We start from the raw sequence: 24,147 nt of genomic DNA, 5'->3' as shown, positions 1-24,147 counted from the left end.
GGAACCCATCAGCAGCAACCAGAAGCGCTCCAGCAGCTGCTTGTCACTGGTCGAGCAACAGTCTCCAACTGGGAATCGCTGACTTCGTTGTGTGGCTCAGACAGGTGCCTTGCAGTTCCACCGTGGCCTGGACGTTTCCTCTTGCTGTGTCCCCACCTACAGCGCAGTTCTGCTTAGAAGCAGCAGCAGGCTTTGGAAGATGTCCCACTCCTTCCATTTTCAGTGGTTTAGCTTGGCTAGCCGGGTGGTGTCTGTCAATAGAAGACAACACCGAGATTTGGGTTAGAAACAGCTAACTGAGTAGTTCCTTTGCACAAGGGCAAGGAATATTTACCCCTTCCTACTGGAGGCTGCAGTGTCAGAGATAATGACGGGTCCTTCCGAGAGCTTTGAAATATCCCTTGGGGATGCTGAGTCCAGAGGACCAGAGCAAACCTGTCTAAAGTACACCGTGGAATCCCTCGGAATGACTTCCTAGCAGAAGTATGTGTCTGATACGGCTTCAGCTGGTTGCAGTGTTCTTCTTCACCTCATACCTAAATTCAGATGAGAGATCTCAATGAAGATGGAAAGGTTGAGAAATAGAGAAATCACTGATGTGCTTTGAGAACTTCTAAGGACTGAGTACTGCATCAATCCAATGTTGTAACATTAAGGATTGGTTAGAAAAGCAAACGTTAAAAACAAGGAAAGGGGAAGAACAAGTAAGCTTTCTTAAAGTATCTATTCTATTTAAGGTATCTTTAAAGAAGTAAATAAGTACTGAAATATATATGCAGAGAGAGAGAGAGAGAGAGAGAGAGAGAGAGAGAGAGAGAAACCTAAGAGTCTGCTGTGCAGGTTAGCTTCTTGCTCTCTTTTCTAAAAGTCACAGTGAATGCAGCATCTGTGTGCGTTACAAGCATTACCCTCAGTCCAGCACAGGTACACACGAGAGGTCAGCCTGCAGGTTGCGGAGGCAAAGCAACTGCTCTGGCTGGATGTGAAGAGCCAAGACAGAAGTTGCTGTCAGGGAAAAGATACACAGAGGGGATGAAAAAGACGGAGTGTGCTTCCGACCTTCACAACTTCTAAGCAAGCGGAGATGAGGTTGTGGAAGAAGCAAATAAGCTGTTGATCTAGAAGCAGCCTGAAGATTGTCCTTAAGCAGGGCCTTGCATTCTTCATTTTTACAGCATTGCTTGCCTTCAAGTGCACGACGATGATTTTATGAACTTTCTACCACTACAGAAATGCACCGGATTCTTTCACAAAACTTACGGGTGGTACTTGGCAATATTGGTCAGCATTCACTATTTCCTTCTTCATCTCAATTCTCTTTTGGCCTGTGAAGCTTTCCAGATCAGAGGAGAAGATCCACGGTAATACGGAGCTTTGGATACTGCAAAGGAAACGAAGAATCCTACTGACAACTCTTTTCAACCTCGCCTGCAAGCATCACAGAAAAGAATACCGAAAGAACACCGCTTTATCATGGGAAGCATAAATTGGAGCATAGGTGTCCTATAGCTGAAGCGAGGTGAAGCAGGTTCCACACAAGGTGAAGGAGCACACCCATAAGCATTTCCGTAAAGCCGTGTTTTCAAACAAAGGGTTAAGATTTAGATTTTCTTACAAGTGAAGAATGAAGAAATAAAAGGAAAAGAAAATTACCAGGACATCCAGTTTTCCTCTAGCTTGCTTTGCTTCTTTCCGAATCTGAGTCTGGAGTGACAGTCAGGGAGCAGCGTTGTGCAGAAATGCCAAAGCCTCCCCAACTTGTTGTACCTTCATCAGCAAGGGCTTTGATACTGCTGCCTCCTCAGCAACATCAGCCATTTCCGAGGAAAGCTGGTGTCCATCAGGTCAAATAGGAATGGGAAATCCCTCTTGCCACAACTTCACACTCACACCAGAGTTGGCAGGACAGGCCGATGGACAGAGAAGCGTCTGGAAGAGTGTGAGAAAACAGACTTTAGATTTCCGTCAACCCAGGAAGAATTACTTGCTCATCCCTTCAAAGTGAACTCTGAGTAGAAGGAGGGGATCCCAAGCTGCATTCCTGACATCTATGCTGCAAAGTCATCCAATGGGACATGTTACTGGACCAGCCTGTTACGAACAGAAACAGGACTTTGAGGTTATGCTGTTGGATTAGAATTAAGCTCAAAGAGTTAGTCCTTTGACGTGTTTTTGTTTGCAAGTGTTTTCACTGCTTCCCAGACAATGTCTCCAGCAAGCTAGCTGCTTGCTTCATTTGTTCTGTTCTGTTCTGTTCTTTTTGATTCTGTTTTGTTTTGTTTTCTCAGCCAGGATTCTTAGAGAAATGAGATTAAAGTGATCATATTGTATGTCCACCCATCCCTCCCTCCCCTTCGCTTGTCCAGAGCTTTTACCTCGTCCAGCAGCTTGAATGAACTCGGTCCTAGGCGCAGTTGTGTCCAAGCCATTCTGTTCCTAGACGTGTTGTGAGAACAGACAGCTAAGTAGTGGGGAGAGGACATGCTGCTGTCTGCAGTGTGACCTCAGCGCTTACCAAACAGTAGGGAATACACAGAGAAGGGCCGTAGGAGAACTTCAAACCCCAGATACGTTTTATGTGGAAACCATATTTCCCAAGATAACGCTGGACACAACTGCATAATCAAAAGGGATTCATTTCTTGGTTCATTCAACTCCTAGGTTTTAGTTTTAAAACATGTCTGTCTTGGCTTAAAGCACTCTTCCAATCTCTATTTCCAGTTACTAGGATTTCCTGAAATAGCTCATCCCATTTTTTTCTTTGTACCCTCTCCCAGCCTCTTTGTTTTCCTCTCCCCAAGAAACTTAGCACTGCTCTCTTCATACTTGACAACTAGATATGGAGCTGTATCAGCCAGAAGGAAGTTTCCTTCACACTTTCTGCTTCTTACGGTATCTGGGCTCTTACCTTTACACTTACTCACCCTTCCTACATTAGCACAAAGGAAGTGTTTTGGAGATCTGATGTCTTGTTTTCCAGAAACTGCCCTGAATCACCTTTACGAGAGCTGTCCCACGCTGCGAGCACAAGTCTTGCAGTCTGGCCAGATATTTGCCTTCTAAGTCAATAACCAAATCTGTTACAAAGGTAAGAACATGTAATGAATGGAAAGGAAATCCTTTTATCCTTTTATTTTGATCCAAATTCACTTTTTTTTTTTTTTTTTTTTTTTTTTTCTAGACCAAGAATGAATCGTGGAGAACCACCAAAACTCAGGTGAGAAATGAAATGACAAATGTTAAGGTCAGGCAGCTTGCCCACTGCCATTGCTACCCTGAAAGCAGATGGAGTGCATCTTCATACGCCACAGCCTGAGACGCTAGTCGACAGGCCAGCCCGTGTGAGGAAGTCCATTGCTGTCCTGAATTTTAACATGACAGGGGGACTCTTAAGCCTCTTGTTTATGCTTTAGTACTTGCGGTCTATGGGAGGACCACAGCACACTCTTCTCTGTCTCCCCTTATTTGTTGATCGTCTGTAGGAAGAAGAGAACGTGCAGAGGCCCTCCCCCGTACATTGGGTCTGTTCTCACTCTGTGCAGCTCCATCATTGAGCAAAGTACCAACCTTGAGGCTTCTGTAAGGACTTGACACAAACTACAGAATACTACAATGAAGCATTCACAACAAAACCACATTTTTTTCCTCAGCCAAGCATCAAAACACTTACAGAAGGGCATGGTCCCTCTCTGTGCACCTCAAGGGGAGATCCACAACTCCTCACGTGGTTTCATCGCATCCAGCACCCTTCTCTGTGCCTCCCAGCTAAACGTGCACAGAGGCAGCTGTTGCCAAAGTGCTGTGGTGACACAATTCAGTTCTGTTTCTGAAGTCATCACCGCAGGCGCCTCCCAGTGACGGCACAACACTCTCTGTTGCTAATGCGTCTGTCTCAGAAACAGCTAGGGAAGTACCACTATGCCCAAACTGACTTGAATTAGAGTAGTTCCCAAATTATTCTCTGCTCCCCTACATCTGTGGAAGGTGGGTGATCAATCTTTTCCTTGAGAAAGGACTACAGAGCAAAAGAGCTTGATTCTGAGACGTTGCCCGTCCTTGTAGAGCAGTTCACCTTTGATTTCCATGTAAGAAAAAAGAAGGTGAAATCAACAATTCCCTTCCTCTGAGCTGGGAATAGGAAAGAAGCCCAATTCTCCAGGAAGCCTTCAAAAGGAAACTCTGCATTTCTTTGTTAAACACCTTGTTTAATTTCTTGAAAGAAATCTTTCCCAGGACTTTGCAACTGCGGTGGTTCAAAGCGGGTGGGCAGCCGAGTTCCACCACGGCCGCTCTCTCACTCCCCCTCCTCAAAGGGAAAGGGGGAGAAAATATGATGCAAAGGGCTCCAGGGCTGAGATAAGGACAGGGCGATGGCTCAACAAGTATCGTGACGGGCAAAGCAGACTCAGCAGAGTGACCCTCAGGGTCCCTCCCTGCCCCTGCTCCCCGTGGGGTCCCTCCCACGGGATGCCGTCCTTCCCCAGCTGATCCCACACGGGCTGCCCACAGGCAGCAGCTCCTCAAGCACTGCTCCCACACGGCTCCGTCCCACGGGCTCCATCCATCCATACCCCAGGAGCAAACTGCTCCAGCACGGGTCCCCCACGGCTGGGCGGCAGCTCCCCCCAGCCCCCCTGCTCCTGCGGGGGCTCCTCTCCACGGGGGGGCTGCAGCTGCGGCCCGGGGCCTGCTCCTGCGGGGGCTCTCCATGGGCCGCAGCCTCCTCCAGGCCAAAGCCACGTGCTCCACCGGGGGCTCCTCCACCCACAGGGGGGCAGCAGCGTGGAGATCTGCTCCATGGGGGACCCATGGGTGCAGGGAGACAGCCTGCTCCACCGGGGGCCTCTCCCTGCACAGGCCGCAGGGGAACTGCTGCTGTGAGCCTGGAGCACCCCCTGCCTCCTGCTGCACTCACCTTGGGGGCTGCAGGGCTGCTTCTCACTCCTTGCTCTTCCAGCTTCTGTTGTGCAGCAGTATTTCCCCCTTCTTCCATCTGCTCTCCCAGAGGTGCAAACAACATCGCTTATTGGCTCAGCTCTGGCAAGCGCCGGGGCCCTTTTGGAGCTATCTGGAGCTGGCTGTTGTCTGGACTGTTCTCACAGACGCCATCCCTGCAGGCCTCTGCTACCAAACCCTTGCCACGTAAATCCGATCGAAGTGTATGCAGCAATTACAAAGCCGCTGTGCTTTGGGCTGTCATGATCCTCCTGCAAGTGCAGGGGAGGTGCAGGGTTGCTTTGCATTTCCAAAAGGAGGAAGAAAGCCTCCAACCCCACTGGACCTCAGCCACTTGCAGGATCCAAGCAACGCTCCCCACGTTCAGTTATCTCCCTCCCATGCACACAATGGGAGCAAGGTTGAACAAGCACATTTTTGAAAATGTTTATCTTAATGAAGAATAAAAGAAGTCTACAACACCCAATCCCTCTGTGCACCCAAGGCAAAAATCGTGGACTATTCTGCCTCAACACTATTTTCAGACCCAATTTGTCAAGTCATCTAGCAGAGGATTTCTCTCTTGTTCACTCACTAGCTTAGTAGAGCACCAGTTTACATAGGTGCTGGAGCAGATTCCTCAACCATCTGAAGGGACTTGATCCCAGAAAAGTTCAAAACTGCAGATGACTCATGATTTTGTGGTGAAGCATCTATTAAATGAGAGCTGTTCCGCTTAGGGCACAGTGAGACAATGTGAGAAGAACCCTGTATCTCACTGATTGAGGCTTTATAACTCTACAGAATTGTCAGTCAACAATAAATGGAAAGTGCAGGAGATATGTTCTTTCTTCCTCCTTTCCCTGCCATACATTAGCAGAGAGATTGTGGTGGGATATAGGTTCAGAGCCTCACAGAAGAAGGATTTGAACCCAGGCTCTCCACAGTCTGCACCACTGCCTTCCTGACGGCTTTTGACTATTTTAATTAATTTTATTATTTTATTTTATTTTATTTTATTTTATTTTATTTTATTTTATTTTATTTTATTTTATTTTATTTTATTTTATTTTATTTTATTTTATTTTATTTTATTTACTTTATTAGTATTATTCTTCTTATTTTTCTGGATGGTGTCTAAGTCTTGGGGGGGAAGAACCAACTGTGGGAGGAGGGAATGCTACTACTGTCTGTGACAGTGGTGATTTCTGGACAGTGTTAGCAACAGAGCTTCTGCAGAGAAGAGAAAATGCCAGGCAGTCTCTCTTGGTATTCCATGTACTGAGTACTGAGTGCAGTTTTGGGCTCCACAGTATAAGAAAAAGTATAAGAACAAACCAGTGCACTGTGATAAAGAGAGTTTAATAGGGTACAAAAGGAATAAAAACAAACAAAATAAGAAATGAGAATATTGATAATTTATAATGTATCATAGAATCATAGAAGCATAGAATATCCTGAGTTGGAAGGGACCCTTAAGGATCATCAAGTCCAACTCTTGACACCGCACAGGTCTACCCAAAAGTTCAGAGCATGTGACTAAGTGCACAGTCCAATCTCTTCTTAAATTCAGACAGGCTCGGTGCAGTGACCACTTCCCTGGGGAGCCCGTTCCAGTGTGCAACCACCCTCTATGTGAAGAACCCCCTCCTTATGTCAAGCCTAAATTTCCCCTGCCTCAGCTTAACCCCGTTCCCGTGGGTCCTGTCGCTGGTGTTCATGGAGAAAAGGTCTCCTGCCTCTCGACACCCCCTTACGAGTATAAAATATAGAAATATTGTTTAATTAATAATATTAAATACTTATCATTTTATAATAATGAAACAATGCCATACTGTACAACACAGTCAATCAAGTGGATTTAATTAAATAAATAATAAATCCCAGGAAATTAAATAAAATTTTAAAATGTAAATTTAATACAAATAAAACCCATTTTTCCCGTGCCAATGAGTTCCTATCCCCATCATCACTTCCCATCCCACTGATCATTTCCTATCCCAACAACGTCCCAGTTCTGATCCCCTCGGTGTCCCAGTGCAAGAAGAGCTGCAGGCAGAGGCCTTGCTGAGTGAGCACCCAAGGAGAGGAATGTAATCCAGAAGGCAGCAAAGAAGAGCAATGACCCGAAAGACGAGCTAAGTCTTGTCTCTCAGCCCTTTGGTGTCCCAAGCAGCAGTTGCCATGGGCAAGCTTTCCCAGCCCAGCTGCTGCCAGCATCCCCCCAGCTTGCCATTGCCACCTTCCTGGGTGAGGCGCGCGCGCATTTGCCATTGGCATTTGCCGTTGCCCATCCCTGAGAGTGGCAAGCAGTGCGTAGGTCCAGCACGAGAGAGGGGAGAGGGCAAGCGAGAGGGGCAAGGGCTGAGGAGCGTGGCTGAAGCTGGAGCAGGTGCCTGCAGAGGTCTCTGTGCCTGCCTGCGTGCTGAGCGGGCCTGGGTGCTGCGGGGGCCGTCGAGGAGAAGCCCGAGGTCGGTCACGGGTAGCCGTAAGAGTAGGCTCTGGCGTGGTCCTTCTGCCGCTGCTCGAAGAATTGCCCGGGGCCGATCTTCATGTGGTGGGCCGCCCGCTGCCGCTCCTCTTGGGCCAGCTTCTTGAGGCGCTCCCGCTCGGGACGCTGCTGCGGCGTGATGGGCACCGACGACTCCTGCTCCTCCAGCGGTGTGGGCGCTGCGTCGCCGCCCGCCCAGGGCCCCACGCAGGGCACGTAGTCCCCGCAGGGCTGCGCCGGACGCTGCAGCGTGCGCGGCTGCGTGGGCAGAGCCGTGGGCAGTCCCCTCCAGAGCGGGGGGCTCTGGAGGGGACTGCGAGGGGGACTGGGCAGGGCTCTCCTGAGGGCTGGGAGAAGTTGAGGCCTCTTGAGGGGAGCCAAGGGAGGCTGGGGCAGGGTTCTCTTGTGGGCAGGGATGAATTCCTGCTGGGGGGGCCTTTTGGGGAGAGGCTGGGGCAGGGGTCTCTTGCGGGCAGGGAGGCAGTCAGGGTCGGGGCGCCTCTTGAGGGGAGCCAAGGGAGGCTGGGGCAGGGTTCTCCTGCGGGCAGGGATGAATTCCTGCAGGGGGGGCCTTTTGGGCAGGGCTCTCCTGAGCTGGGGCCGGGCTGCAGGCTTGAGGGGGGAGCTGAGTGGCGGCACAGCAGCTGCAGGGGTCTGCAGCGCCCGCCCAGCCTGCACCTTGTCGGGGTGCAGCCCAGGGCTTGAGGGGACCTCACCCAGCGCTCTGGTGGCTGCCAGTCCCTGTGTGCTGGGCTCCTCGATGTCCTCGCAGAGGTCGGGCAGCTGCGAGAGGAAGCGCTTGAGGACAGGACTGCTGGGGACAGCGGCGAAGGCGTCCTGGGGCTCCACGGCATCGAGGCAGCTGAGCAGCTCCTCCAAGCCGGAGCTGTCCAGGTCGGCCGGGAGCTGGTCCTGCAGGTGCTGCAGCTGCTGGCTGTCCCCTGCCAGCTGGGGAAAGGCCTCGGCGAAGGCATCGGGGCCCAGCTCCAGCAGCTCCAGGGGCTCCTCAGGCACCTCTGCAAGTGTCGCCGCTGAGGAAAAAGCAAGCCAATGCAATCCCCCAAGCATCCCCCGCTGCCAGCTTTGCCATGGCTCCTGGGTGTGGGGCGCCCAGCGGCCGGCTGGGCCAGCCCCAAACTCACCGTCGGGCGTCGCCGTCTGGGTGCTGGCGGTCGCTGGAGCCTGGGCAGGCTCGGGGGGAGTGGGGCCGGGCAGCGGGGGCCCCTGGTCCTCGCTGAGCCCCACGGCATGCAAGCAGGGCTCCGGCAGCTGCCCCCGGCTGCTGCTGAGGGTGCGGGGCGCGGGGAGCGCCTGCCCCCGCAGCGGAGGCCCCGGCACGAGGAGTGGTGGGGGACCGGGGTAGGCAGGGGCCTGCAGTAGGCAGGTGCCTGCGGGGTGCAGGAGCTCCCCATGAAGCATGGCCCTGGGCCCCAAGCAGAGGGGAGCACCATCCTGGGGCACCAGCGTCCCCGTCCACATCAGCAGGGGCTGGGAGACACTGGGGGCACCCAGAGGAGCGCTGTGGGGGAGCTGCCCCACAGCAGGGAGCTGCCCCACGGCGGCGGCGGGGAGCTGCCCAAGCTGCAGGTGGTGCCCCTGGGCTGGGAGGTGCCCCCCAGGTGGCAGCTGCACCCTGGCGGGGAGCTGCAGCACCTGCCCCTGGACCCCCGGCACCACGTGCCAGACGGTGGCCTGGGGCAGTGCGGAGGGGAGGGTGGGTACCTGCGGGGGCTGCAAGGGCAGCGCCATCGCTCCGGGGAGGGAGGGAAGCAGCCAGGCAGCCACCGTTGGCGGCACGGCTGGGACGACGAAGGGGGAGTTTTGCGTCTGCGGAAGCCGCGGAAGCCGTCTGGGGAAACCCTCTGTGGGAAAAAGGGCGCTGGGCTGAGCTCTGGGGCGCTGGGCTCGCCAGCAGGGCCGCAGCCCCGGGAGGAGCGGGAGCCGGCTGCTGGACCTGCCATGGTGGCTGGAGAGTGGGGCGGTTGCTTGGGGAACGCGGGCAACGGGGGTTCCGTCCCAACGGCTGACCAGCCCCTCGCCGACATCTTGGGGAGGACTGCAGGCTTTGGAGCCAAGCAGGCTGCCCAGCGCAAGACTTGGCCATCCCCAGCAGGCTTTCCCTCCCACGCAGCACTTGCCATGCCCAGGACGCTTCCACACCACCACTTGCCCGGCCCAAGGCTTGCCCAGCCCAGGACCAGCTTCTCGGCCTCAGCGGCAGTGCCCATCCTTGCCATTTCACCGCATGGCACATTCCCAGCAACCCAGACGAAATCTGCCCCATCAACACGAAGCGTTTCTTCAGCCAAAGAGACCTCGTCCCAAAGAATTCCCCTCTCTTGGAGGACTTCTCCAAGCACTTCCTTCCCCAGGGAATGGTACCCACCCCATTCAAGACTTCCCATCCCAAGGCTTTTGCTTCCCAGGGATTTCCTTCCTAGGGAACATTGCCCATTTCCTAGCCCAATGGCTTCCCACCCCAAAGAAGTCTTCCCATGCTGTAGCCCCGAAATGCCCCCAGAGGGCACCTGGCAGCTACTGGGAAGGAAATGAGCTCTGTCATGGTGAGCTAGCCGCTCAAGGCCCTGCTCTTTGGCCCAGGTGTCTGTGAGGCGGTGTTGGCAAGGAGTCCTGTTGTGAACATAAGAACATAACGTAACAGAAGAACATAAAATCACATCAGAGAGAAAAAAATGTAGAATAACAGAACGCGACATAAGAACATCAAACAAAGACAACTCTCATGATGTGGTCTGATAGGATGGAGGAGAAAGCAGAAATCCAGCAATGCTGTCTTTCCTACTCCTCAAAACCAATTCCGTTGACAACTGGGAATGCTTCCAGCTGGAAAAAAATGCCAGAATGAAGTGGAGGACTCCTTGCCATCACTGTGTTTCTGGAGCACACCTCTACCTTTCTGTCCAACAGGGGGTTCTTCTTGGGAGATAATTGCCCAACATGAAAAAACACAACCAAAGCCAGAGGACCCATCTCCGCAACAACACGATAAATAGAAAAGACATCTCTAGATGCAGACCCCAGAGCTCCAATTCACTATGTCCCACTAGTGGAAGTTATTTTTTAGGCTTTGTTTTTAAGGCCACTGGCTGCCTCCTCCCTTATGCTGCCCATTCTCCCTGTTGTCCTGTCTTCTTTCTCCTGCATTGCTTCCTTTCCTTGGTGGACCTTGCTGAGCTCTTTGATGTTTTGTTGTATATATATGTATGAAGACATAAACCTGTTAGAGAGTGTCGAAAGAAGGGCAACAAACAAGAGGGTCTCTTTTAACAGGGGGATTGAGGTTTGTGGCAAGGTTTTGGTAGCAATTTAGGGGCTGCACTGTGCTGGACACAGCAACAGACGCACCATAAGCCAAAGTCAGACAATAAGCCAAGGTGTGTTCACGTGTGGTTTACTGTGGTTTACGTGTGGTTTACGTATAGAAGAAAGTTTTCGCCTATTGGTGAGTATACTGCAGATTTGCTGCATTGTTCTAAATGAAATAGCAAGATAAGTGATGGCATCGTAGGCTGGGAAAATATTTCTAGAGTATTAGCGCATTTTGAGCATCATTTTAACTGTTTATGCAAACATGAAGATTATTAAAATCAGTGTTTATTTATGTCTGTATGTAAACAGGTGATCATGTTGTATAGCATGCAGTAAATCGTTTGTGAATGCTGCTTGAAGAATGAAAAGAGTAAGTCAGCTCCACAAGGAATAAATGAATTTTGTTTATTTGTGCAATGCAGAGATTAGAATTAGACCAACAGCATGGAACCAAAGTCTTGCTCTGTGCCTTTTATCTGTAGGACAGTTCATGGAGGCTTCAGCAGCCCTATCTGTTTTCTAGCACTCTGAAATGTCCTCTGTGGTGCTGCACCCAGTTGAAAGCCTGCACTGATTGTGATGAACTTTCCTAACAGGAGGCACGGGTCCTTCGTCGGACGCTGGCTGGGGATGTATGCTGCGATGTGGGCAGATGATGCTGGCCCAAGCACTGATCTGCAGACACTTAGGGAGAGGTGAGTGCTGGTCCTGAGGGAACTTCGGTATTGTCTGCAGACGCTTCTTCGTAAGTACTCCATTAAAAGCACAAACCCTGAATTTATTAGTGAGACTTTCTTTGATGCCCTGGTAACAGTTCCTAATGAATCAATTCATATTCAGCTGGGTGAAATCATCCCAGCCTGAAGCAGAGAAATAGGCATAGAAGGAGAACAAATGGGGAATCCTGTCGCCATTATTTTATAAACCTTTTAGTGTAACACCCAAGTTGAGGCCAAGGGAAAACCTGCCACCGTGGGACAGTGCTCTTACCCTTCTCTTCACTACTCGCTTGTCAGCAGCACGAGGTCCAAACCCCCCTGGTGCAAGCTCTTAAGCATGCATGTCACATCCCAGGATGCTGCCAGTGGAGTGTTTGGACTTTCTGTATGGATCTTATGTTGTTATTTAATGGGTGCTTAGAAATCCAACAAGGTCTAAACACAGCCTGTACTTTTAAATAATCTTGGAAGCTCATAGATACTGGAATGGCTATCAACACGCAGCATGATCCGTCAGAATATGTTTGCAGTTGATGTTTTTGTTTTGTTTTATTTTCCCTGTTTTTACAATCTAGCCTATGATGATAAAGGGCAGCTTGATGATAAATAACAAGCTTGGAATTCTAGGAGCTCTACACAAAATGTAAATATTCAAGATGAATTGAAATGTCTTTTAACATCTCATTATAAAGCTTTCTGCTGTCTAGACATTTGATCAGTGTAATGAAAACGTCACCATTTTTTATTCTATATCAATTTTTCCTTTCAGATTGGCAATGGGAAAAACACACAAAACAACCAGAAGAATATCACAGAATCCTACGATGCTTTCTCGACAGGAAGGCTTGCTGTTATTCAATCCACCAGATGGGTAAGAACAAACATAAACTTTCAGTTTTTTTCCACTGAAATTTCTACTGTGTTGAATCACTAATTTGCAGTATGTTAATTCATAATTTTAAAAAGTGGATGTGAAGACAATGTGTATGCTTATACAAAAATAGAAAGGTATGCAGATGGGCGCAAAGACTAGTAGTACAGAAACATTCCCTGAGACCTAAATAAAGCCATGTACTAGAATCTAGCTCTTGATAAACTCTGTAAGCCTTGGGTACCAGAGTCAGTAATGTTAGAATAGACAGTCTTGTAGCTTATTGCTGTAATTTGTAATAAGGGGCACTAACATTTGTTAACTTGTAATTCTCATTATAGTTTAGAAGCCTTTTGTTTATTAAAGAAACTGGCACTCCCTAAGTTTTGAAAAGAGCATAGATTGAGAAAATAATTGTTATTGCTAAATACAGATTGCAGTTACTCTAGAATGTTTGACAGTCACGGTATTTACTGTATATTGTTCCCACATTCTTTATGGTCTCATTTTTCTTTGATTTTGTGTACGTGTGTCTTTTTTTCACTATGAAAACAGCACAGGTGGGTGTTGGAGAGGGGAAGTCAATTGGAGAATGGTTTGGACCAAATACAGTTGCTCAAGTACTAAAGTAAGTGAGATCATACCAGTCTCATTCAGAACGTACTCCCCTGAGGCAGCCAAGACAAGGCCCAGGCAGAGTTTTGAAGGCTGCATCTCCCCCTGTCCCACAGTCAGGAATGTACTTGCCATCTCTTTACAAGTGCAGCATGGAATGTCATGCCACAGCTCGGTGTGCAGATACTGAGTTGGGAATGGGTGACCTCTAAATTTTAATAAAGGAAGAGCCTGAGGAGAAGAAACTGCAGGAAGGTCTCCTGCTATGCCGTCTGCATGCCCTCACCAGTCACACCACAGATGTATATTCCTTTCTGCACAGTGGCACAGCTCTGGCAGGTCAAGAGTGCCACCGTGTAGGTCGGAGTGGTGGTGTGAAACATCAGAGAGAAGCCATCTCGGCTGAGGAGGGAACTGAGCTGCAATTCCTCCCTTTCTGAGCAGCAGTTCTGCCAGCAAGGCTACTGGATAAAGATGGGCAGCTCCTCATAGTCTGGGAGCCACACTGAAAGGAACTGAGGCTGCTCAGTTCTCCAGGGGTACGTGGAGGTGTCTTACCTCAGGCAGGGGCTAGGCTACAGGTCCTGCGAGCTCAGCAGCAAGTCTTTGACACCCTGGAACAGGCACATGATCTGAAGAGGGAGGGGAGCTGAAGCATGCCCTGGACTCCAGATCTTTCATGGCCAAGTTTTTCATGGTGAAACGCTCACCCCCATTTCTTTCTGGCTTATTTGAAACAGCTAATTCTGCCAGTGCAGCTTAAGAGTGTAGCTGCCTTCCCCAAAGGTTTGGATTTTGCAGAAGTGGACATAAAACTGTGTGCTGCTGTCTCCCACTGAAGTTTTGGTGCCCCAAACCCTTAGCTGATTTAGCTTTTAATGCCCCATTTCTGCTGTGCACGCAGGCTCAGGCAGAAGTAATTCCACTGAATTCAGTGGAATTTCTTAAGCAAAAAGTAATCTGCAAAACTGGCATAGGAATTTTTTTCTTTTCCAGATGAGAAAAGACACAATTGGGCAAGAACCCATTGCAGAGACTGTCGAGTGCAATAAAAAGTAATAAACTTGATGTAGTTGGACTGTTACTGTCACTGCACTTAGCAGTAAGACAAAACAGTTTGCACATGGTGCAGCGCATATGTTTTTCCTGGTACCACTCAGTACCTATTTTTCTAAAGATATTAAACATTTAATGTTTAAAGTTTTCTTTTTTTTACATGGAGACTTTAAAAAATGCAGAAAGGATGTTTTTTCTTAAGAAAAAAAAAATAAATAAATGGTTCTGAGTGTAAAGCTACCCTTTTGATCCAACTAGTTTATATTAATTAGTACCTTAATGTTTTCTAGGAAGCTTGCTTTATTTGATGAATGGAATTCATTAGCAGTTTATGTATCTATGGGCAATACGGTGGTCATTGAAGACATCAGTAAGTGACACCTCATCAGTTTTCTGGTAACAGTTTCTGATTTGACTCCATTTGCCAGCATGTATCTAAACATGAACAAATACCTGGGGGGCCATGGCTTTGTCTTGCAAGGGTAAGAAGAGGGAAGAAGGACATACAAACTCAGTTGTGTTTTTTTGATCCCTGATGCCAACTCCGTGCTCACATCACTGGATGTGAAGAGCTCCTTGAAGAATTTCTACTGTCATCATTTCTGCCATTTCATTTCTCTGGCGTTTTATAGGCAAAGCTTGACAGTATTAATAACAATAATAGTACATGTCACTGCAGTCTTAAATTGTCATCCCCCAATCATTTATCTAACGTCTCACTTGGACGTGCCAGCACATACTGTCTGCTAGAATTACTTCTACTAAATAGCTGTAATTGCCATGCCCGGCTCGTTTTGTCTTGGGTGCCCTATAAAGATCCCTGGCAAACTAGCTTAATTCACTACTGAGAGGAAGATCTGCTTTGTGTTCCTCTGTGCGTTGACTGATTTCTAGTTTTATTCCTGCAGAGAAAATGTGCTGGTCCCCTCCTCAGAGCAGCAGCGCGTCCCACAGCAGTGCACATTTGCACAGAAGTGCTCTTGGCCGAAGCAAGAACGCAGGAGGACTCTGCACAGGCTGGAAACCCCTCTTGCTTATTATACCTCTACGACTAGGGATAAATCATATAAATCCCGTATATATTGATGCATTTAAAGTAAGGTTTTCTTTCAATTCATTGCTCGTTACTGTCAAATAAGTTTGGGTATCTGTGATGTCAGTAAAGAAATGAATTACAATTTCCTTTATTCCTTTTGAACTCCTAGGAATGCTTTACGATGCCACAGTCTTTGGGAGCATTAGGAGGGAAACCAAATAATGCCTATTATTTCATAGGATTTTTAGGTAAGGAAAAAAGAAACTTATTCCAAATGTGCAGATGATCCAAAGAGAACATTTTTTGAAGGGGAAATAGTAAGGAGTCTAAGCGTGAACCTCTAGAAGTAAAGAAAGATGAGAATAGAATAAAATAAATGAAGAAGCATATCTAAAAGAGTTTAGAAACAGTATGAGATGATCCTTAACAGGAGCAGAAAGTTAACACCAAAGCTAGGTGTAAAAATAAGTGATGACATCAACAAGAGCAACATACTAAGAATAGCTGATAGCATTTGACAAGTGTATTGGTCAAATGTCACTTTTATTTTCTTGTATTTCAAAACTGTTTCTGATAGCAGTATCTTTTTCACCTTTTGCATACCTTCTGTTATTAAGTATTGCTCTAATTAATTTAAAATGCATTCCTTCAGATTTCACCCCACTTTGGGCCAAAATTTTGCAACCCTATTTTGTCCTTTTGTAAAACCTAACCTGTTTTAGTTAGGCTTTTTTGTTCCAATTTCTGAATGAATGCCTAGTGGGATTACAGATTGCATCTGTGAACATCCTGTACCTTTTAATCTGTCAAATGTTAGTGTTTACAACAATTGAGATTTAAAAAAAAAAAAAAAAAAAAAAAGTACTGGATCTCACATGGAAAAATAAAAGTATGTGACAAAGATAGAACATATCCAACCAAAAAATTACAGTAATAGGTCACAATAGGAAGTTATACTAAATACCCTGTGGGAAACGTTGTGTCTAAACCTTCCGATTCTCTTAAAGAATCCCTAGCTGGAAAGTCTAGATTATACTGACTGCGATGGCAATCTAATTTCTATTTTACAGTTCTGGACCAAGTGCTTATTAATGTCACTTGCTTATTTTTAACATACGGCTTTTACCCATCCAGGCAATGAGCTGATCTATCTGGACCCTCACACCACTCAAAGCTTTGTAGATTCAGAAGAAAATGGCACGGTTGACGATGAGAGTTTCCACTGCCAGGAAGCCCCACATAGAATGAAGATCATGAATTTGGACCCTTCAGTAGCTTTAGTAAGTGTCAGGAAATCTTGAATGCATATACTTTATCTCAAAGTAATGTCTCTCTACATTGGTAAGGGCAGCAATGCATCTCCTTGAACAGAACCAAGATCACAAAGCTGTCTTCTGTGATCAACACATAGTAGTATGTACATAACTACATGGAGAATCTTAGGGCAAGTGGGGAGCTGTCTGTACTGTAGGGAGCTCGCTTTGTTTTCTTTACTGAGCAGCTTTTACTTCTTTCAAGAGGCATTATAATGGTCAGAGCAAGGAACTGAAACAGGTTTACGTGTTTTATTCTATCACTACTTTATGTTTGGTCACCTCTAGACAAGTTACTTAAACTTACTTTCTATCATAAGTTAAAAATGTTTAAGTGGAATTATTGTATTTCACCCCAAATTACAAATACAAATGTATTATTTGTAATTCACCCAAAATGTCATGGGGGTACTGTGGTATTTGAAAAAATTGGATCTGATCCCATGCCAGTATCCTGTGATTGGGTGATTGGCAGTTGTCACCAGTGGGATGTGTTTCTAAAGCTTTAAACAATCTGTAAAGATACCGGTATCTGTCATTCATTCACATACCTGTTTTTTAATACTGCTGCTTTTTAGAAAGTTTTTTTGTTTTGTTTTGTTTTGTTTTGTTTTGTTTTGTTTTAATACTTAACTACGTAACTGTGCAAAATGTGGCATGATGCAACGAGACAGACAAAATCATAATGAAGAGCAAATATTTTCAGTATAGATACCAGAATGGAAAAGTTCCTTAGGTGGTCCATCATCTACAAGTTTTCAGCTTCTGCTGATACCTGGACTGTAGGAACTGGGTGGCGCTCCATGGAGGAGCACACAGGAGCTGCTGCTATTTTTTGCTTGACTATTTCGTTAGGGGTTTGCATCAGGGTTAAAGTTATGGGTTAAAGCATCAGGGTAAGGCAATACTACTGAATTGCTAATTGGAAATTGTTCAGCACTTTACCAGCCACAAACCCTGCCAGTTGGAAAATGGGTGTAAACATACACACTTGAAGGTGTTACTGGGTGACACTTGCTTTTAACTTCTAATTCTCACTAAATGACTAAGGTTTAACTGCCATATTGTAGTGATGTGTCAATGATTTGCTTCCTGATCCTTTTTTATTGTTTGACATAATAGATTGCGTGTTCTAATTATGACTGTTAGTCCCAGCTATCTTAAAGATCTGATTCTGTAAGTGCTGCAGGCCTCTAGCTCCTGCTGATCTAGGGAGAACAGAAGGTGCTGGCTGCCACAGGAAACAGACTTGAGGATGTTTCTGCATGCAGCTGTTAAGCTAAGCACCAGACATCTGAATGTAAAGTACCATCAACCTCTAAAGGCATTTATTTAAAAAAAAAAAAAATCATCTAAGGAAAACAGTTTGTAAATAACTGAAATACAGGACAGAAGGTAACTTCTCTTTGAAGAGGAATAGCGTTTGGCTTCAGGAACACCTTTTTTCCTGACCAAAACCTGTCCTTCAAAATCTGATGCGTTTTTTTTTTTTTTTTTTCCCCTTTGGAGGAGCTGATAGATCTGTCTTTTGTGCTATTGATCAACAGAAAACTTGAGGAGAGTTCTATGCAAGCAACTTTCTTTTAAAAAGCAGAAAATATTGTACATTCCTAGTGTGCTTGCTACATGTAAACAAAATTACAGGTTTGCAGATATCAAAGCTGATATCAAAAGATGATAAGACTGATAATTTGTAGTACAGTTCAAGAGATCTGTCTTCCAGATGTGTTTGAACTAGGGATGTATTACAGAGACCATGGTGCTTGGATTTCACAGTATGTCTGTATAAAGACTTTTTTTCCTGATGGACATGCGTAATTAAAAAACACTTTCAATTAAGCAGACACGTTTTGTGTTTGAAGCGTCTCCTGAGCCAGCTTTTAAAATGAAAGCATTCTGTCCTCAGGAGATTCTAAAGCAGCAGAGTCTACGGATGTTGGAGCTGGTCCAGAAGCACCCGCCACACTGGCCTCCTTTCATACCTCCAACAAAACCAGAAGTGACAACCACAGGAGCAGGTAAGGCACCGATTAAAAGCCTAATTGTGCAATGTTATGTTCCTCGTTAGCAAATAAAAGAATAATCAGAGGTAGAATAACTATCCTTTGTGAGTGTCAAGCAATATATAGCAGGCATGTATCCAAACAAGCCATACAATTGCTAGCACAGATTTATTTTTTCACTCTTACAAAGTACTTTTCTGGAATGCGTCTTTCAAAGTTTTTTTTTTTTAAGTGAACAAAATCAGGCATGTCTTTAGAAGCATTTTTTTCTTTATCTTTTTTTACAGAACTCATTGAATCTACTGACAAGCTATTTGAATTGGAAGAAGAATTTGAAATCCTGAGTGTGTGAAGGAAACTGTGGTGACTCTTCTGAGTGTTGAATATATTGGTAATATTATTGCATTGACTTAAACAGCCATGTTAGCCCCGAAGTGCCTGAAATTATGGATAACAGAGCACAGAAATCTAGTAGCATCCAAAACTCCAAGGGCAGTTTAACACACAAGCTTCCCCGGATGGAAAGGCAGTAAGAGCTCTTGTGATAAGATGCTTAAAGGGAATCTCTTTTTAACGTACCTTACCTGGAGACAAACGGGCCTTTGAGATTAAGGCAAAAATACATGTATCACTGGGCACCATGTTTGGAGAAAGGGATAACCCAAATGGATATTTCTTGCTCTCATATAATAATGCAATAGTTTAGTTCTTCAAGCAAAACAGTCTTCAGTTAAGGAGGATGTTTACTTCTGTTCCCTCCTGTGGGCTGCGTCATAGGAAAAATACATTGTCTTGTTTAAAAGATCGACTGGATCAGGAGAAAATTGTTTCCTTGTTAAATATTTTAACATGTATTTGAGCAACCAGACCTTATTACAAAAATGTTTCTGTAAAAGGAACTATGTCTAATGTATACATTTTGCAATAGCCTTCCTGTTTCTGGGAGACCTCAAGAGGAACAGGAGACTCAATAGTTGATACAGATCACAACCACTGTTATAGTTATGGTATATTTCACCTTGACCTTAAAATTCAAATGATTAAAACTTAGGTTATTTCTTTCCGAGTTAAAACGAGTCAAAGGTGGTTTAACTGTACCTTATTTATTTTAGAATAGATTTACACAAGTTTCTCTGTTACAGCACTTTATCTGTGCATCTAATAAATTTCTTAAGCTTTTCTTAGGTTGTATGCTGCTATGTTTGGTTAATTTGTGTGAACTAAATATAAACCAGGTTATCTTAAAACTTAATATAGAAGCGTACACAGATTACTGAATTGTTGCTTTTTGACTTCTTGCCTTTTGAAATCTGTTTTGGTAGAAGTGCCATAACCCTACAGGTTTATCAGAACATCCTGGGCAGTTTTATTTCTAAGGCAGAGAATCTCTCTCTAGCAGCCATAAGAAAAACAGTTCAGAATAAAGAAAGGCAAAGATTTTTAATCCATGCTGAAGTTCCTTTTCACTACCAGACAGTCCCCCTTGTGGTCATTTTGTCATGCTAGTGTAATGAACATGAACTGCAGACTTTCATCTTCACCAATAAATGACAACATAGAGAAATACTGAATAGTGTCTCCTCTCACTTGCACCTCTCCATCAGGGCCACTGTTTTTTTCAAACAATAGAGTTAACGAGATCCTATTGCATCTTGTTTAATGTTTATTAACTACAGTTTGGAAACCACAAACGTAGAAAAAAAATATCATTTCCTTATTTTATTAAAACATATATAAAACATATAAAAAACATATATAATATATATATATAACACATATTGTGTTGTAAGGCACACAATTCCCTACCAATGACAACAAAAAAATCATCTAATTGAGCATGCAGTTTTCATTAACCTGTTTTTTTGTTTCTTTTTTTTTTTACAAATACCCAACAACACATACACATGTGTTGTGTTGTGTTTTTTTCCATCATTTCTCACTGAAGCAATACCCATCCCGTATCAGATCTGTGTCATTACTCTAATTTTTGTTCCTAATGTACTTGAAAAACTTCTTAACTCTATTGATTGCAACAGTGGATTTTTTTCCCTCCGATCTTAACTCCATTTATCAATTACTTATTCTCTTAAAATCCTGCTTTTAAGAGATGGTTAGGTATTCACCATCTCTCACTCTTATTTATAGATTTTCTTTTCTTTTTCAGTAGTTCAGCCCTAGTCAACTCGGAGGTGGGCAGCAGCAGCTTCTATGGAGCTCCTATGCTGAAAAAAAAAAAAAAGTTGAGCCTTGAGGGAAAAGGAAGGTGGGAGAGCCGGATGGGGCAAGAGGAAGGGAGGTGGTTTGACCAGGACACCTTGAGGGTCTGGGAAGAGAAGAAATGGATGGGTGCTTAAGAAATGAGCAGCATCACAGCCTACATACGGAAGAATTGTGACGAGCAGTTTAGAAATGTGAGCGACTGGTGGTCTTGTGTTGATCGGCAGCTGTACTCCATGGTTATAGCTGTAATTTCAGCAGTTTACTGTGTAAGCCGCATGTTGCCACTTCCTTGATCAAGGCAATGCTGTTCAGTTGCAGGGAAGAGGGGCAAGACTCAGGGAAGAAACAGAACGGAGAAAACTGTACACTGTGGATATGCACACGTAGCCATAAAATCAGTGCTGGACAGAAACAGAGAAAGAGAGACAGACAGACAGACAGAACGAAAGGAGGGAAGGAAGGAAGGAAGGAAGGAAGGAAGGAAGGAAGGAAGGAAGGAAGGAAGGAAGGAAGGAAGGGAGGGAGGGAGGGAGGGAGGGAGGGAGGGAGGGAGAGAGGGAGGAAGGTAAAGGGAGAAAGAAGGAATACCCCACACTCATAAAACTGAGAAAGATCCAGGTGTAAAAGAATGTAAAAGAAAGACAACTGTCATGTTGTGGTCTGATAGGATGGAGGAGAAAGCAGAAACCCAGCAATTCTGTCTTTCCTACTCCTCCAAACCAATTCCGTTGACAACTCTGAATGCTTCCAGCTAGAAAAAAAAGGAAGAATGAAGTGGAGGGCTCCTTGCCATCACTGTATTTCTGGAGCAGATTTCTGGATAGTCCCCGCAGCCAGCTGTAGGGCCTGTGCCAGGCTTGGAGTGGCTGCAGGGAACATGCCAGGGGCTCGAGGTGCTGCAGGAAACATGCCAGGGGCTGGAGGGGCTGCAGGGCGAGTGACACGGGTTTGAGGGGCCTCAGGTCCCACCGCAGTGGTTGAAGTCGATGCAGGGAACATCAGAGTTGTTGGAGGGGCTGCAGGTAAAATGCCAGGGGTTGCGGGGGCTGCAGGGTGCTGAGTCACAGCTTTGCATCAGGTCAAGACGCATTTTCCTAGAACCATCCATTTCCTCCTGAAGGGGCTGAATAGCATGGAACGGTCTTCAAAATGCACAGAGCAGACCCCAGCAAACGTAGGGATGCTGCTGGCAAGTAGGGAACTTTTTTGTTGATGTTGTTAACATTGTTTCACGACAACAGATGCAAACATGTATCTTGAGTTGAGGGCAAAGGTGACCTTGGATCTGAAGCACACAGGCGTTCGCTAATGTCCCCCCATCCGGAGTGAATCCACAACGACTCGGAAGGAAAACTAAAGTCCAAAGCAGTGCACTGGGATAAAGAGAGTTTAATAGAGTAGAAAAGGAATAAAAACAATACAATAAATATTAATATTTATAATTTATAATATAATAACGTATAAAAATTGTTTAATTAATAAGATTAAATAATAATCATCATAATTTTATAGTAATAAAACAACTCCATACTGTACAACACAGTCAATAAAGTGGATTTAATGCAATAAAAATAAAACCCATTTATCCCATCCCAATGAGTTCCTATCCCCATCATCACTTCCCATCCCACTGATCATTTCCTATCCCAACAACGTCCCAGTTCTGATCCCAAGGCTGAATTCCCAACTCCCACCCACCCAGCCAGCCAGCCATGCACCCATTTTCTGCATTTTCAGGTCACAAGACTCTGATGAAGGCCACCTCAGCCTTTTCCCCGAAAAAAAAGATGCTCTTTATTGTGAAAAACTTCACTTTTGCACAACACTGCAGACCCAGCCAAGATGGTCCTGCAAGACAAGGTGAAACAAACATACAAAGCCCATATGGATGTAAATTGGTTCATCTAAACAAATTCCTACCACGAAATCCTGATCCTCAATCTCAGCACCGATGAAAAAAGAGGATACAGTTCCCTCCTCCAAGGTCCCTCTCTGCCCCTGCTCCCCGTGGGCTCCTCTCCATGGCTGCAGCTGCGGCCCGGGGCCTGCTCCTGCGGGGGCTCTCCACAGGCCGCAGCCTCCTCCAGGCCACAGCCACCTGCTCCACCGGGGGCTCCTCCACCCACAGGGGGGCAGCAGCGTGGAGATCTGCTCCATGGGGGACCCATGGGTGCAGGGGGACAGCCTGCTCCACCGGGGGCCTCTCCCTGCACAGCCCGCAGGGGAACTGCTGCTGCCTCCTGCCCTCCTGCTGCACTCACCTGGGGGGCTGCAGGGCTGCTTCTCCTCTCTTTCTCCCTGTGAAACAGCTTTTTGTTGTTATTTTTGTTCTCCTTTCTTCAATATGCTCTCCCAGAGGAACAAGCGACATCGTTTCTTGGCTTGGCTCTGGCCAGCAGTGGAGCCGTTATCTAACGGGGGGCAGCTTCTAGATTCTTCTCACGGAAGCCACCAAAGGGAGGACAGACCAAATGATTGCAAATTGATATCCACGTGACAGCAAAATGGAGTCAAAGGATAAATTGTGCTATTCAGACTAAAAATGTGTAACATGCAGCTACATATATCTGACCTTTGCACCTAAGTGCTGTTAACCATCCCAGGCATTTGTTGTTCACATGGTGAATAAGTGCTGTTTTGGATTTACAGAGATAATCCGTAGATTTGGTTCCAAAGGGGTTCAAATTCAGGCAAGGCAGTGAGAGCTTTGTGGGCTGCAGGAGAACCAAAATGCAGGAACTGTCAGGGCTCATCCTCACCCGTGACCAACTCTCATTTGGTCTTCTTTGGAGAGAAAGCCAAGCCAGCCAGATGGCTTCCACTACTTCTATGGGAGTGACATTGGGATTGATCTTTAAAATGAAATGAAGCAGAAGGCTGTGGGTTCTCCAGCCTTCAAGATATGCAGCACTTGGCTGGGAAGGTTTCTTCCGTTCCTATGGATTTGAAGAATTAGGGCTGAAAGAAGCAGCAGGAGCCTAGGGCCATATTCTGTCATCTCTATGGAAACTCCTGACGGGAATTACCTCCCTACTGGTGTCAAACTGCAGGCAGGCAAACGGGTGTGGTCTCCTCTCTGTGCAACTCCCCAATCCATGGTGTCTCTTTGCATGTGTGAAATTGCATGTGTATAGGGGGTGTGGTGGCAGAAGAGTGCAAGCCTCTTCTGATGGGTCCTAAAGCTGTGAGTCTGACCCTTCTGTGACTGTGCTGAAAGCGATCCTGGGGATAGAAGGGAGAGTGATCCAGCTGCACATCATGAGACGGGGAAGAGACGGAGGCTCTGGCGTGCACTGCTGACTGGTTTGCCTCGGTGGGGTTGGAGTGAGGAAGCTGTACCCTCCTCTGTTAGCACAAAGGAGAGGAGTTATTCCACGCTATTTTTCCTCCTCTGTGTATGAATGGACAGACTGCACAGTTGGTTAAGGCCGTAGCTACTGAAGACAAGAACTCGATTGTCTGCTGCTCTTCAGGCAGAAGGCAGAAGGAATCAAGAGACAGGACTGGCTCTGTCTGCATACTGCAGTAGATGCACTTTTTTGCATCTTCTGTGCGTGA

General features: G+C 46.2%; 3 long non-coding RNA genes across 3 annotated transcripts; 2 read left to right on the top strand and 1 right to left on the bottom strand.

The window, feature by feature from the left end:
- Window positions 1-496: 496 nt before the first annotated feature.
- Window positions 497-23,066, bottom strand: LOC137848959 (uncharacterized). The gene is made up of 4 exons (XR_011091607.1): window positions 22,851-23,066; window positions 2,998-3,077; window positions 1,654-1,929; window positions 497-1,381 (listed from the first exon to the last, which is right to left on the bottom strand). It is a non-coding gene; the product is annotated as an uncharacterized lncRNA (long non-coding RNA).
- LOC137848962 (uncharacterized) lies at window positions 12,254-16,392 on the top strand. The gene is made up of 5 exons (XR_011091610.1): window positions 12,254-12,346; window positions 12,902-12,974; window positions 14,308-14,387; window positions 14,926-15,301; window positions 16,188-16,392. It is a non-coding gene; the product is annotated as an uncharacterized lncRNA (long non-coding RNA).
- On the top strand, window positions 18,216-19,940 carry LOC137848963 (uncharacterized). Its single transcript, XR_011091611.1, has 2 exons — window positions 18,216-18,384; window positions 18,657-19,940. It is a non-coding gene; the product is annotated as an uncharacterized lncRNA (long non-coding RNA).
- Window positions 23,067-24,147: the final 1,081 nt, after the last annotated feature.

The sequence above is a fragment of the Anas acuta genome, unplaced genomic scaffold, assembly GCF_963932015.1.
Source record: "Anas acuta unplaced genomic scaffold, bAnaAcu1.1 SCAFFOLD_50, whole genome shotgun sequence".
NCBI lineage: Eukaryota > Metazoa > Chordata > Aves > Anseriformes > Anatidae > Anas > Anas acuta.
The sequence above is the reverse complement of the archived record's forward strand: the minus strand, read 5'-3'. Positions and strand labels throughout refer to the sequence as shown.